This window comes from Aythya ferina (assembly GCF_964211825.1).
Source record: "Aythya ferina genome assembly, chromosome: 2".
Taxonomy (NCBI): domain Eukaryota; kingdom Metazoa; phylum Chordata; class Aves; order Anseriformes; family Anatidae; genus Aythya; species Aythya ferina.
The window spans coordinates 128,798,496-128,812,550 of record NC_140297.1 but is presented as its reverse complement, the minus strand read 5'-3'; the positions used below and the strand labels follow the sequence as shown (position 1 = coordinate 128,812,550).

Here is a 14,055-nt window from a genome sequence, read left to right as displayed (position 1 = left end):
AGCAGTCCCACTGATTTCAAGTATGTTTCAAGTATATTTCAATGTTTTCCAATGACTATTCAAACCTGGGATGGCAACAAACTACTACTATCAACAGTTATAGCAGGTCTTTCTTTTTCTTCCCTTTTTAAGAGAATAGGAAGGGGAAGGGGAAGGGGAAGGGGAAGGGGAAGGGGAAGGGGAAGGGGAAGGGGAAGGGGAAGGGGAAGGGGAAGGGGAAGGGGAAGGGGAAGGGGAAGGGGAAGGGGAAGGGGAAGGGGAAGGGGAAGGGGAAGGGGAAGGGGAAGGGGAAGGGGAAGGGGAAGGGGAAGGGGAGTAAAAAAGAAAAAAAAAAAAAGAAGAAATGGAAAAAGGGAGAAGGAAAAAGAAGAAAAGGAAGGAAAGAGGAGGAAGAGGGAGAGGGAGAGGGAGAGGGAGAGGGAGAGGGAGAGGGAGAGGGAGAGGGAGAGGGAGAGGGAGAGGGAGAGGGAGAGGAAGAGGAAGAGGAAGAGGAAGAGGAAGAGGAAGAGGAAGAGGAAGAGGAAGAGGAAGAGGAAGAGGAAGAGGAAGAGGAAGAGGAAGAGGAAGAGGAAGAGGAAGAGGAAGAAAACATTTGGGCTTCTTAAACTTCCATCAAAAAGTAATTCCACAGGATAATTCCACAGCTATTATTTTTAGTGAGAAAAATGGAATCCATTTCATTATAAATTTTCAACATATATATATATATATATGAATATATATATATATGAATATATATATATATATATATTTCAGGTTTTTCCTACCAGTACTTTCAGAAATGTTCTGATGTTCTGGAGGTAAGAACCAGAGGAATTACTTCACTTTCTTGTTGAATTAACAACAGAACCTCTTGGGTGGAAGTAACAGAGACCTAAAGCACGTGTCCAACTTTACATATAAGAATAATCCCATTGAGGCCAATAGATTTGCATACTTTCCAATGATGTTGCACTTAAGTAGCCTACAATAGACTTTTTTGTTCTACTAATAAAGCTACATCAGGGTATCTGCCCTACTACAGAACCCTTGAGCAAATGTTTTACCCCACTAACCAGCACAGTTTTACCAGCACAGTATCTCACAGCTTTGGAAAACCCCTGTCCTATATATCATTTCCTTCAACAGCATTATAGAAAGGCTTTGCTTCAATGTAATCCTATTAGGACTGTTCTGCTGGTCTGCTGGTTCTACAAGGAAAGGTACTTCCCTACCTCTGGCAGAAGTACATCAATGTAAGATGGAAGCAGGGTCTTATACAAATGCCTATGTTAGTCAAACCTCACCCTACCCTACAGGAGATATAGTAGGAGACTCCCTGCAATCCCCTTGTTCAAAACATATTTTCTCTTGGCAGTTTTTTATCAAGATATACCTAATTTATTTTCCATTCTACAGAGCTGATTGTAATATTTTAATTTTTATTTTCACTTCTCCAGCACAAACCAGCATAGAAAGCCATTAACCATTGACCATCCTCAGCACAACTATAACAGATATAGCAGGAAGCAAGAGTCTTGGGCATATATTTTTCTGCTACTAAAAATACAGCTAGACCCTAACAAATGGAGCAAAGTGGAAATGATTGATGTACATTTTTAACAAGCACAGAGGGTACATTTTTTTTTCACCAGTTCCAGTCAAATCTCCCCCTGCTTCATCTCCATCCCCTCACCAAAATAAAATAAAATAAAATAAATAAAATTCTTCTGAGGTAGTATCAAGAAAGCATATGGTCTGAGCTCAGAGGAAGTTGTAGCATCAGGAAAACAGAAAACAGTTAACCTCCACCTTGTATATAAATCAGTGTAACAGATGTAAAAGTAAGTACACATTTGGAACCTACTGACCCAGAACACCAGCCCTGAACCTTTGTTTTCTCTCCTTTCCAATACAACTCCATCCCATGATTTTTGCTCACATGGCATAGAAGACAGAGTAGTTTTGTTCTTTTGCGAGACTCACTGAGAAAAATATTTCTGCCTCATTCTTTAATGCATCTCCTTTCTCCAGCACCACTCTAGGGCTGAACTAAGGCACTACCTTGTATTCAAGCAATCTAAGCCACCTGCTATTCTCAAATGCAAGGATCAGGTATTGCCAGACCTGAAGGGAAAACAAATAAGTATGTATCTAGGATTGGCCTAAGTAATTTCTCATCAGCACTTATCAGCAACATTCAGTGTGATAGTAAAGAGGAAAAAGCAAAGCAAAACAAAACAAAACAAAACAAAAAAAAAAAACAATCATCCCACACATATGAGAAGGAGAAAAGATAAAAGAAGGCCTGAATGAAGAAAATGTGTTATTTAACTGAGCTGTGGATTAGGAAGAGGAAAGGAGCTGGACTGCAAACATGGACTGCAGCTCTTTGTTTCTAAGAACATCATTCCAGTGATCTGAAACAACATAGCTACTCTTCATCTGTTTTTGCCAATTTGGCTTGTATGCAAACTTCTGGAGGTTTTGAGTGCAAACTGATGTGAAAAAACTTGTTATAAATGGCTAAGAACAGATTTTATTTCAATACTTCATGCAGAATCCTTAAATTCAAAGCTAGGAAAAACTACAGAGGTTTCAGGAGTGAAGCTTGCTTACAACAGCTTACCTACTATATATTGAGTTTCCAATCTTTCAGTTAAGACTCTGTGAGTAGCCTTTTGCTGTCCATCCCAGTTTCAGGAAGGGAAAGACCTAGGCAAAAATGTATGGATGTGGAGCACAGCAAAAGCAGTTTGGACATTGATTTGGTTTCTAAAGCAGAAGGTCTGCAGAAATATATATGTATGTATGTACATGTACATATATATAATTTATAAATATATATTTATACAAATACTTATAAATGCATACATAACTTAGTTTTATATAAAATATTTATAAAAGTATGGCTATATATAAAATTAATATATATTCTATTCAACAGAAAATTGTAAACTATTTTACTATTTTATTTATTTCTTTTGCTTGGAAGGTCTTCTCAAAACCTTATTTCCTTTTTAAAGGACTAAAGATTCCTTTTTTCTTTGAGACACTGACACACTCCACATTGCAAACTAAAACTGTTTTATTTAAAATATATATATACACGTATATATAAATTGAGATTGTCTAATTACAAATAAATAAATAAATCTCCAAATTAAGATTTGACCCTTATCAGAAGGCTTCAGTTTTAAGGATCCAGCTTGTACATAAGTGAAAAAGAATTTATTAAAGAGAAGTTGCGATAAAATGCAAGTGCAAGCACCTATATTGCTTTAAGAATATCACTTACATAGACAGTAAGTCAACTTTCTGAAACTGTTTGTGTTACATTAGTACAAAACTGATCAGAACTGAACCATTCAAGCTTCTTCAAGAGTTATTGGATAAATATTTGTCCTCCTACATAGGAACAGATGACTTTCTCTCCTAGGAATTTTTTGTTGCTCTTCTAACTGTTGAAGGAGGTATTAGGGATGTCCTTTATAAATCTCTCTGAATGTAATTTTTATTTGTTTATTTGTCTATTTTTAAGCCATTCTTCTATCTCATTCACTTTTAAAATAACAATAGGGTCTGCTTGACACCTACCAGGACATTCTTCATGAATTCCTGCATAGAATACATCCATTTAAGTATATAATGTGGCATTTAAATACAGAAATAATGCCATACTGTGTTAGATAAGATCATATCAACCACATATTTGCCTGGGAAAGACAGGATGCTAGATAGATGGCATTTTGAAAATGACATTAAAGGAAAGACAGGTTGCAAATTGTTTGATCAATACTGAAGAACAATGGAGAGAAGAACTGAAAAAGTCTCTGTCTTATAGGGATAAGGAGAAATACGGGCCATTGATGAAAATTCAATTGCTATAATAAAAGAGATGGAAATGAAAAAGCACAACTTTCATACAGGGGTAATAATTGCTTTTGCATCCAATGGCTAGTGCTTGAAACAAAATTAAATAAAAAAATCAAAAATAAAAAAGCCATAAAGACAGAAAATTAACATAAAAAGTAATAATGGACAGTTGGGTCCCACTGCATGTTACTGCTGTCTCTGTGTCCATGCTCCCTCTGCAAATCTCTGTGCCCAAGCACATTCCTGGAGCTTGTCCACTAAATTTTTTTAACCTACTCCTAAAAGAGTTAATATTTAGTAGATACCTGCATACAGCTGTTGCTAATATTCAGCAATCTCCAAGTGCTCTGGAAATGGCATGGATTAGATGTTCTCAGTTAGCAAATGGGGAAAATGAGGCCTACAGATGGCAGAATTTAGATAAGCTCCCACAGGCACTCAGTGGACAGGAGGAAATGCTGCTGTGGCAGCTTCCTTAATGGCAGACTATCTTGAAACCTTGTTCATTGACCAGCCAAGTCCATGTCACTAAGCGTGAAATTCCTAGGAGGCAGGTTATGCCATAAGACACTGCTGACACAGCAGAGCATGACAGTGCTTCTTGGGCAAGGTGGCATTGTGCTACTTAGGTTTGATCGTGAAGGTGTGTCCCTCACAAGCTGTGAGGCTTCACACATTCCCTATCTACTATTGAATGTCCTCATGCTTCCCTGACATTTGATCCCAATGCTAGCTGTGTTACATCATAAGATCTCATGTAGCAAGGTCTCTGCAGATAAAATACTGAAAAGATGAGAGTTCTAGATGAAAACAAAACCCAGTTCTGCATCTGTTAACTCCTTGCTGCAGACATTTCTATTTCCTCCTACAGAAAATATTATGCATCCCCCCGTGCTCAGCTGCAGGATTGTAGCACATCTCTATCTTCAAGTGTGCCTTTCTTCCTCTCATATGAATCAGATGTATAAAACATGAGTCTTACTTCTCAGCATGGGAGACTGTTGATACAGACTCCATTACCATACAGCATTAGTTGTAATCCTTTTCATGTTCATCACATAAAATTCAGACCTTCAAAACTTCCTGACTTACTTATTTTGTGGGCTAAAATTATCTGAGTGTGGGTTCATCCTAAAATCAAATTATTTAGGCTGTGAAAGTTTTTCATATATTTCCAAGTGTTAGCAGAATGACACAAAACAGGAAAAGAGCTCCTGTGAATCTACATGTTGAAGAAATTCAGAAAAAAAAAAAAAGAAAAGAAAAAAAAATAGTTCCTCAAAGAAGTTTAATTTTGGCCTAAGAAAGGAATAGAGTATAAGATTACTCCAAAAGCTACTTATGTAAAAAATAAATAAATAAATAAATAAATAAATAAAATAAAATAAAATTATTTGTTAGTATTTCAAAATTTTATGTTGTTCATATCTACTGCAGAAGGTTGCATATGAGAAAAACCTATTATGCATAAAATTTTCACACTAATTAATCTTCCATGTTACAAAATAAAAGATGATAGAAGATGCTATACTGAATGAGGTTCGCCAATCTCTTGTGATATCACTATAGTCATTTTTTCCTTACCACAAATCTCCTCCTTTTTAAGACATGTAGTTAAGGTCTAACACAAAGTTTAAAGATGTATTTTTTCATGGGAAACTAGTGACTTTGGAATTCACAGTTTCAAAAATCTTAGCGATGAGAGAGGTTAAAGAGATTGAAGGTCTTAAAAGTTGTCTGGAGGTTTTGTGCATATGAGCCAGAGAGAAGACTGCTAAATTGCAGTTTTAGGTTAATTCCTGTGGCTTTGTTCTCAGCTATCTATTATCTCCTATTGTCAAATGTGCCTTGACATAAAAAGCAAGAGGATATAAACTTCTGTCCAGTTCAGTCGGAAAATCTTTACAATTATTTTGCACTGGTGTAAACAGCTATCTGAAGATCAGTACAGCAGGGAACTTATCATGTTAGTCAGAGCCTGTAGCAAGGTGTGCATTGCATGGAACTTCTGTTTAGCTTGGACAAAAGCAAGAATGAAGGTCAGGTGGTTCTAGTCAGGAAGGGGACCAGTAAAACCGCTGTATTGGACTTCTGGAGGGCTGACTTTGAGCTGCTCAGGACACTGGTTGGTGGAGTCCCTTGGGAGGCGGTTCTGAAGGGCAGAGGGGTCCAGGAAGGCTGGGTGCTCTTCAAGAGGGAAATCTTAATGGCGCAGGAACAGTCTGTCCCCACGTGCCCAAAGACGAGCTGGCGGGGAAGAAGACCAGCCTGGCTCAACAGAGAATTGTGGCTTGATCTTAGGAGGAAAAAGAGGGTTTATAAGCTTTGGAAAAGTGGGCTGGCCACTAGGGAGGACTTTAAGGATGTAGCGAGGCTGTGCAGGGACAAAATTAGGAAGGCCAAAGCTCATCTGGAGCTCGATCTGGCTACTGCCGTTAAAGATAACAAAAAACGTTTCTATAAATACATCAACACAAAAAGGAGGACTAAGGAGAATCTCCATCCTTTACTGGATGCGGGGGGAAACTTAGTTACAAGAGATGAGGAAAAGGCGGAGGTGCTCAATGCCTTCTTTGCCTCAGTCTTTAGCGGCAATACAGGATGTTCTCTGGATACTCAGTACCCTGAGCTGGTGGAAGGGGATGGGGAGCAGGATGTGGCCCTCACTATCCATGAAGAACTGGTTGGCGACCTGCTACGGCACTTGGATGTGCACAAGTCGATGGGGCCGGATGGGATCCACCCAAGGGTACTGAGGGAACTGGCAGAGGAGCTGGCCAAGCCACTATCCATCATTTATCAGCAGTCCTGGCTATCGGGGGAGGTCCCAGTTGACTGGCGGCTAGCAAATGTGACGCCCATCTACAAGAAGGGCCGGAGGGCAGACCCGGGAAACTACAGGCCTGTCAGTTTGACCTCAGTGCCAGGGAAGCTCATGGAGCAGATCCTCCTGAGAGTCATCACGCAGCACTTGCAGGGCAAGCAGGCGATCAGGCCCAGTCAGCATGGGTTTATGAAAGGCAGATCCTGCTTGACGAACCTGATCTCCTTCTATGACAAAGTGACGCGCTGGGTGGATGAGGGAAAGGCTGTGGATGTGGTCTACCTTGACTTCAGCAAGGCTTTTGACACCATCTCCCACAGCATTCTCCTCAAGAAACTGGCTGCTCTTGGCTTGGACTGGCGCACGCTTCGTTGGGTTAGAAACTGGCTGGATAGCCGGGCCCAAAGAGTCGTGGTGAATGGAGCCAAGTCCAGTTGGAGGCCAGTCACTAGTGGCGTCCCCCAGGGCTCGGTGCTGGGGCCGGTCCTCTTTAATATCTTCATTGATGATCTGGACAAGAGCATTGAGTGCACCCTCAGTAAGTTCGCAGATGACACCAAGCTATGCGTGTGTGTCGATCTGCTTGAGGGTAGGAAAGCTCTGCAGGAGGATCTGGATAGGCTGCACCGATGGGCTGAGGTCAACTGCATGAAGTTCAACAAGGCCAAGTGCCGGGTCCTGCACCTGGGGCGCAATAACCCCAAGCAGAGCTACAGGCTGGGAGAGGAATGGTTGGAGAGCTGCCAGGCAGAGAAGGACCTGGGAGTGATGGTGGATAGTCGGCTGAATATGAGCCAGCAGTGTGCTCAGGTGGCCAAGAAGGCCAACGGCATCCTGGCTTGTATCAGAAACTGTGTGACCAGCAGGGCTAGGGAGGTGATCGTCCCCCTGTACTCAGCTCTGGTGAGGCCGCACCTCGAGTACTGTGTTCAGTTTTGGGCCCCTCGCTACAAGAAGGACATGGAGATGCTTGAGCGGGTCCAGAGAAGGGCAACAAAGCTGGTGAGGGGCCTGGAGAACAAGTCCTACGAGGAGCGGCTGAGGGACCTGGGCTTGTTCAGCCTGGAGAAGAGGAGGCTCAGGGGTGACCTTATCGCTCTCTATGGGTACCTCAAGGGAGGCTGTAGCAAGGTGGGGGTTGGTTTGTTCTCCCACGTGCCTGGTGACAGGACGAGGGGGAATGGGCTTAAGTTGCGCCAGGGGAGTTTTAGGTTAGATGTTAGGAAGAACTTCTTCACTGAAAGGGTTGTGAGGCACTGGAACAGGCTGCCCAGGGAAGTGGTGGAGTCACCATCCCTGGTGACATCCCTGGACAACATAGTACCATCTGCCTATGGCTTTAATTTGTACTTGAGCTGGTTCTGCCTGCTAGTAGCACACTTCAGTTTTTAGTAGTCCAGAAAACCTAAAAGCCTAATTACCGGGGACTCCACAATCATTTTTGCATGCTATTCTCATTACCAATACATGATAATTCTGTAGTGTTGGACAGGCTTTATTTCTGAAGTTTTTTTATAAGGTAATCTCTACCTTGTTTCTCTCCCCATAGTTTAACTGCACAGTCAAGGAGCTCTACTTTCACTTCACCAAGATAGGGGAAAATCAATTTGGTTGCTTCCATAAAAGAAGGATGTGCTAGTGCCATGGTAGTAAAATCAACAGGAAGCTTTGTATCAGCTCCAGCAGGGTCTGGATCCTACATCTTAACCAATCTGCATTTTACCTCTGTCTAAGTTCTTAAACATCCTTGACAGAATTGCATGGTAACTAGCAAAGCCCTAGAGTAGCATTTAAAAGAAGTAAGATTTGATTATATTTTGTTCAGTGAAAACTATGCAGCCTTCTTACAACTCAAATACGAGTTAATGTCACTTCATGGAAAAAGAAGGAAACCAGATCATTCGAATTACAAGATTGTTGATGGATTAATTTGTGACAGAAGAAAGTGAAAGTGAGGTGGTGACAAGGGGATTAGTTAACAAGATGCAGTAAGAATGTTAGAAGAGCTGCTCTTGCTTTCCAAATACACTAAACTTTTTGAAGATATTGCTAGCGTGACAGATAAAGGGAATGTAGCTGCATTATATATTTAAATTTTGCAAAGGCATTTGAAAAGATGCTGCATAAATGGCTTATTTTGAAAATAAAAGCCAATGTGATGAAGGGGAAGCCATAAAATGAATTAAAATGTAAGACGAAAGGAGGGGGAGGAAAAGAATGATGAATATAATACACTTAAAATGGAAGTTATTCTCCTGAGAAGTATCACATAGAGCTCTGCAGGCTTAAACCATGGCAGATGCACCTTGTTATTTAATCTGTGTCATGTTTTGCTTATAGACTCGTATTTGACTGAATTGATAAAAATAATTTACAGGAACGCTTATGTTAAAATATAGATATATTTTTACCTTATTCATGGAATTTGTACTGTATTTATATCATGAAGTTCCTTCCTTGATGTCACAAAGATGTAAACAGATTAAAAACAGCCTTATTATTACAAAACTTAATTGTTACAGAAATCATTTTCTCCTTTAGGCAGGGAAATGGCTTTTCTGTATGTAGTACCTGTGTTAGAGCTCATTTTACAGTGAACACCTGGAACTTTGAGAAAAACTACCTAGTGCAGTCTACAATACAGAGGAGTTTCTTTTTATTATTTTTTTTGTGTGTGTGAAACACTGGCTCATTATGTTTACTTGCTATTGTGTTACTAGATATCCATGCACAGAAGTTACACGGTCCCATTAACCTTGTTCCTGCAATTTTACAGTTACTCCTGTCCCATTATTATGGGCAAGGAACAGAGACAGGGAGAAACTTAAAGGGTTTATGCCCTTAAAAATCAGAAGATGCAGCACTGCAAAATTTAAGTCATCACCTAATGGCATTCTTGGCTATTAACCCTCCCTCTGTAAGACTCATGAATTTAAACTGGTTTGCCTTTTTGCAAAGAAAATAACAGAAAGAGCAAGTACCTCACCGCAGAGTAAATTGAAGTCTAAAGTTCTCAGACACAGGTAGGAGATCTACTCAGGTTCTGCCTGTGCTGTACCTAGACCGAGAATTGTCAGCATAGTTCTGCAGGTTTTCATTTGAGTTTCTAAATCATAACAAACTTGGCTTTCCAGTGCAGTGTAAATTTTCTTATTGGGCCTTGTCCTTTACAAACATTTTAGTAATAATAAAAGGAGTATTTCTCTAATCCAGCAATTTTTATTTTGGATGTGGAAGGACTTAGGCTAGCTCTCTGCCATGAAAAAGCAGAACAGGCATCTGAATCCAATTTTTCCCACACCCAAATGAAGTATTCTTATCATTTACGTAGTCTTGTTTTGGATGCACAAGTCCAAATACTGTGCAAGAAACATCTATTTCAGATGTGTGCAGTGTTAGCTCTAATCCTAAGCAACTTGACTGTTCTGGGGAAGACTTAATTCTGCAACTTAAAACTTAACTCTGGAAGACTGCAGGACAACAGAGCAAAACTTCAGACCCTCAGTGGAGGAGATGGCAGGAAACTGTGTTGTGGTGTTGTGGTTTCTATCATCATAGGCTTTCCCATTAAAAAAGGCTTTTTGGGGAGCTTTTTTTTTTTAAAAAAAAAAAAAAAACACTCCTTTTTTATTTCTTTTTGGACTGCTGGACTGCTGGCTCTTCATTTCACACTATTGGCTATAGCATACATTTTAATTGCCTATTGCTCCCTTGGCTTCATCAGGCTTATCAAAGTCCTTTTGTAACAAACCGCAGATGTGCACTACAAGATGGAATGTATATCAATTTCATCAGTTTTTCTTTTGGAACACATACTAGGTATGGAATGGCATTGTTTTTAGGGAAAGTGTTAATTACTTAATAATAATATAAATCAGATTGGCTAATTTTCACATTAGTATACATGCAAAATTGTTGATGCTGGCTTATTGCTACCAGGAGGTGTTAGCTGTCGGATCCTATTGATTTCAGCTTAGATGTCTTAATTAGTCAATCTTATTGATTTCAATAAGGATGCCATGAAAAGTAATTACTCTACTTTCAGCTTTGTCATTTTTCTATTTTAACATCTCTTCTCTTTATTTATTTATTTTTTGAATTGCTAACAGCACTAATATCCAGAAGGCAGCCAAATTACATGGTTTAAGAATCAGACTAGACTCCTAAGACCGCTTATCATTGTTTTGACAGTTTGTGAAACAGACCACCAGAGCTACACTCAAAACCGTCAAAAAAAGTTGTGTTTCAATACTGTTTCTTCCCCAAGGCCTGATTATGGCTTGGTATCCTTAACTTACTTATTGAATTTTCCCTCAAGTAGTCTATGTGGCTGAAAATTGTTGAGCTGCTCTGTTCCATCATTTTAGCAAGAAGTGCTTGTTCTAGTATAGTACAGCAAGGACAACAAAGCTCTACCAGTGTTATGTCACTTCATCCATTTTTCACCTCTTTTCACTTCTGCATTTCATCTCTGGCAAGATCTTCTCTATGCCTTCGTATGATCAAGGTCAAGAAAGTTAGTTTTTGGTGCACTGAATATGGATCAAAGAGTCTTTTTATCTAAAAAGCTTGCATTTGGTTAAAATCAATATACATATTTCATAAAACATTTTGGTTTAGTCTCAAGTACTGTTTAGGTCATTCTTTAATTTAAAATTAATCATATTTTGCAGACAGAAGAGCCCAAGTAAAAATATGAATTAATGGAAAAACACTAAACACTAGTTGCACTCAAATGTAGGTAGATTTATCAAAACTGTAAGAAAAGTTCTCCAGAACTAGGACAGCAAAAAAAAACATTTCTTTTGTTGTATTTATTTAAATAATATTAAAAAAAAAAAAAAAAAAAAAAAAAAAAAAAAGTACCAAAGATCAAAAGATCACTAGGAAGCCTTTTTAATGTACAGAAGTATAGCAGAAAATTTTGACCACACAATGGCCCTAACTGTGTGACTCTGAAGGCCTTTGCATGTCAGGTTAACACCTTCTTTCAGTTTCTCTGTTTTACTGAGCCTGCCCAAAACAATTCCAATTAAGGCCAGCTGTATATCAGTGGCTTTCAGATGTCAATACCAAAAGTAAACCCTGAGTTTTAGGAGTTGGATAGATTAGGGGTTAGTTTTGGAAGAAGAACTGCACAGAATTTATGAATATATATTACACATAAAAGCAGCAGCCTGATTTCATGAAATTTGATGGCAAACAAAAGAGTCCTATTTCAGGGCAAATTTTAGACTTAAAAAGGAAAAGTTCCGTACTTCTTTGCACTTTGCCTTTTTCCCCTCGTAATGTTGGGACTGGGGAAAATGAAACAGAATATTAAAAAGGGCATGCAGGAACCTAAGATTTTATTTATTTATTTATATATTTTCTTGACAATTTGGCTCACTGCAACAGACTGTTCTCTGCATATCCATGAGATTCCTTGGTTGTTGTTTGATTAATCCTTTCAATCTCACCGAAATATAAGCCCAACTCTTCCTGTTAGTCCAGAATTAGCACTGACAAGCTGCAAGGATTCTGCACTTACTCCTATTGTATTGTTACATGCCTGTTTTGAGAAGCAAGTGTTGAAATAGTCCAAAGAGATTCCCTGTAACATATATACAGGACATTGTGATTTTGTGCGCATTCCTTGTTTTCAGGGAAAAGTAATAACGTTCTTCAGATAATTTCAACAGAAAAGGAATGAGTTGATGGTAGTACATGGGCTATGTTACAACAAGAAAAGAAGAAGCACTGTATTAAAATCTTCTCAATTTAGACTATATTATGCTACTTTAAGAAGATAATACTTGTTTTTCATCATGGTAGTGAAAACATATTAAAGATTCTGGGAATGATAGACTCTACAGTATCTGCCAAGAGAATTACCATCCTGTAAGGGATGTTAGACCATCTTTATATCAGCAGTAATTCTTTGACTATGCAAAACTATGCCATGCCTGTTAAAATAAATGCTGACTTTTCATAAAAACAAAATCCATTTTTGAAGGTGTTAAGTTTATTGCATTAATGTTGAAGCATCACCTACATTTCAGCATTTGAATGTGATGTATTATATGGATTATATGGATTTGAAGGGTGGACCATTCAATAGACAAGGAATTGGCTTGAAGGCCACACCCAGAGAGTGGTGGTAAATTGCTCTATGTCCAGGTGGAGGCTGCTGATGAGTAGTGCTCATCAGGCATCTGTCTTGGGACAAGTAAAGTTTAATATTTTCATCAACAACATAGTAGGATTGAGTGCACCCTCATCAAGTTTGCAGACCACTGTAGTGGGTTTACGTGGCAAGGTTTTGGTAGCAGGGGGCTATAGGGGTGGTTTCTGTGAGAAAGATCTAGAAGCTGCCCCATGTTTGGGAAAGGCCCCATTGTTTTCCAGGTCTGAGCCAATAAGCGATGTTGTTTGCGCCTTTGTGAGAGCATATTTAAGACAGGGAAAAAAATGCTGCGCCAGACAGCAGCCGGGAGAGTCAAGGGAGTGAGGAACAGCACCAAGGTCAGAGTAGAAGGAGGGGGAAAGGTGCTCCAGGCGCCGGAGCAGAAGTCCCCTGAGGCCTGTGGTGAGGACCATGGTGAAGCAGGATGTCCCCCTGCAGCCCATGGAGTACCACGGTGGAGCAGGGTTCCACGCTGCAGCCCGTGGAGGAGACCACGGTGGAGCAGGTGGCCCTGCACCGACGGAGGCTGCCGCCTGTGGAAGACCCCTGCCGGAGCAGATTCCGGGCCGGACCTGTAGCCGGTGGAGAGGAGCCCACGCAGGAGCAGGTGACCTGGCAGGAGCTGCTGCCCGTAGGGGAGCCAGGTTGGAGCAGTTTTCTCCTGAGGGATGGACCCCGTGGTACGGACCCATATCTGGAGCAGTTCTGGAAGAGCTGCTGCCTGTGGGAAGCCCACGCCGGATCAGTTCATCAAGGACTGCATCCCGTGGGTGGGACCCCACAGCACAGGGGACGAGAGTGACCGAGAAGGAGCGGCAGAGAAGAAGTGCTGTAGACTGACCATAACCCCCATTCCCCATTCCCCTGCGCCGCTCGGGGGGAGGAGGTGGAAGAGGGTGGATGGGGGGGGAAGGTGCTTTTGTTTTTTTTTTCCTTTGTTTTCTCACTTCTCTCGCTTGTTAGTTGTAGGCAATAAATCTTACTATCTCCTTATGCCGAGTCTGTTTTGCCCGTTACAATAATTATTGCGTGATTTTCTCGTCCTTATCTCAATCCTTGAGCCCTTTTCACATATTTTCTCCCCATTCCTCTTTGAGGAGGGGGAGTGAGAGAGCGGCTGTGGTGGAGCTCGGCTGCCCACTCGAGCGGAACCACGACAACCACACCAAGATGAATAGTGTAGTCGACACAACAGAAGGAAGGGATGCCA

General features: G+C 40.5%; 1 long non-coding RNA gene across 1 annotated transcript in view; it reads left to right on the top strand.

The window, feature by feature from the left end:
* The window catches only part of LOC311432587, a 72,200-nt gene extending 58,362 nt beyond the window's left edge, over positions 1 to 13,838 (top strand). Inside the window, exon 2 of the long non-coding RNA XR_014690153.1 lies at positions 12,944 to 13,838. This is a non-coding gene — a long non-coding RNA (uncharacterized lncRNA). The remainder of the gene's footprint in view (positions 1 to 12,943) is intronic.
* Positions 13,839 to 14,055: the final 217 nt, after the last annotated feature.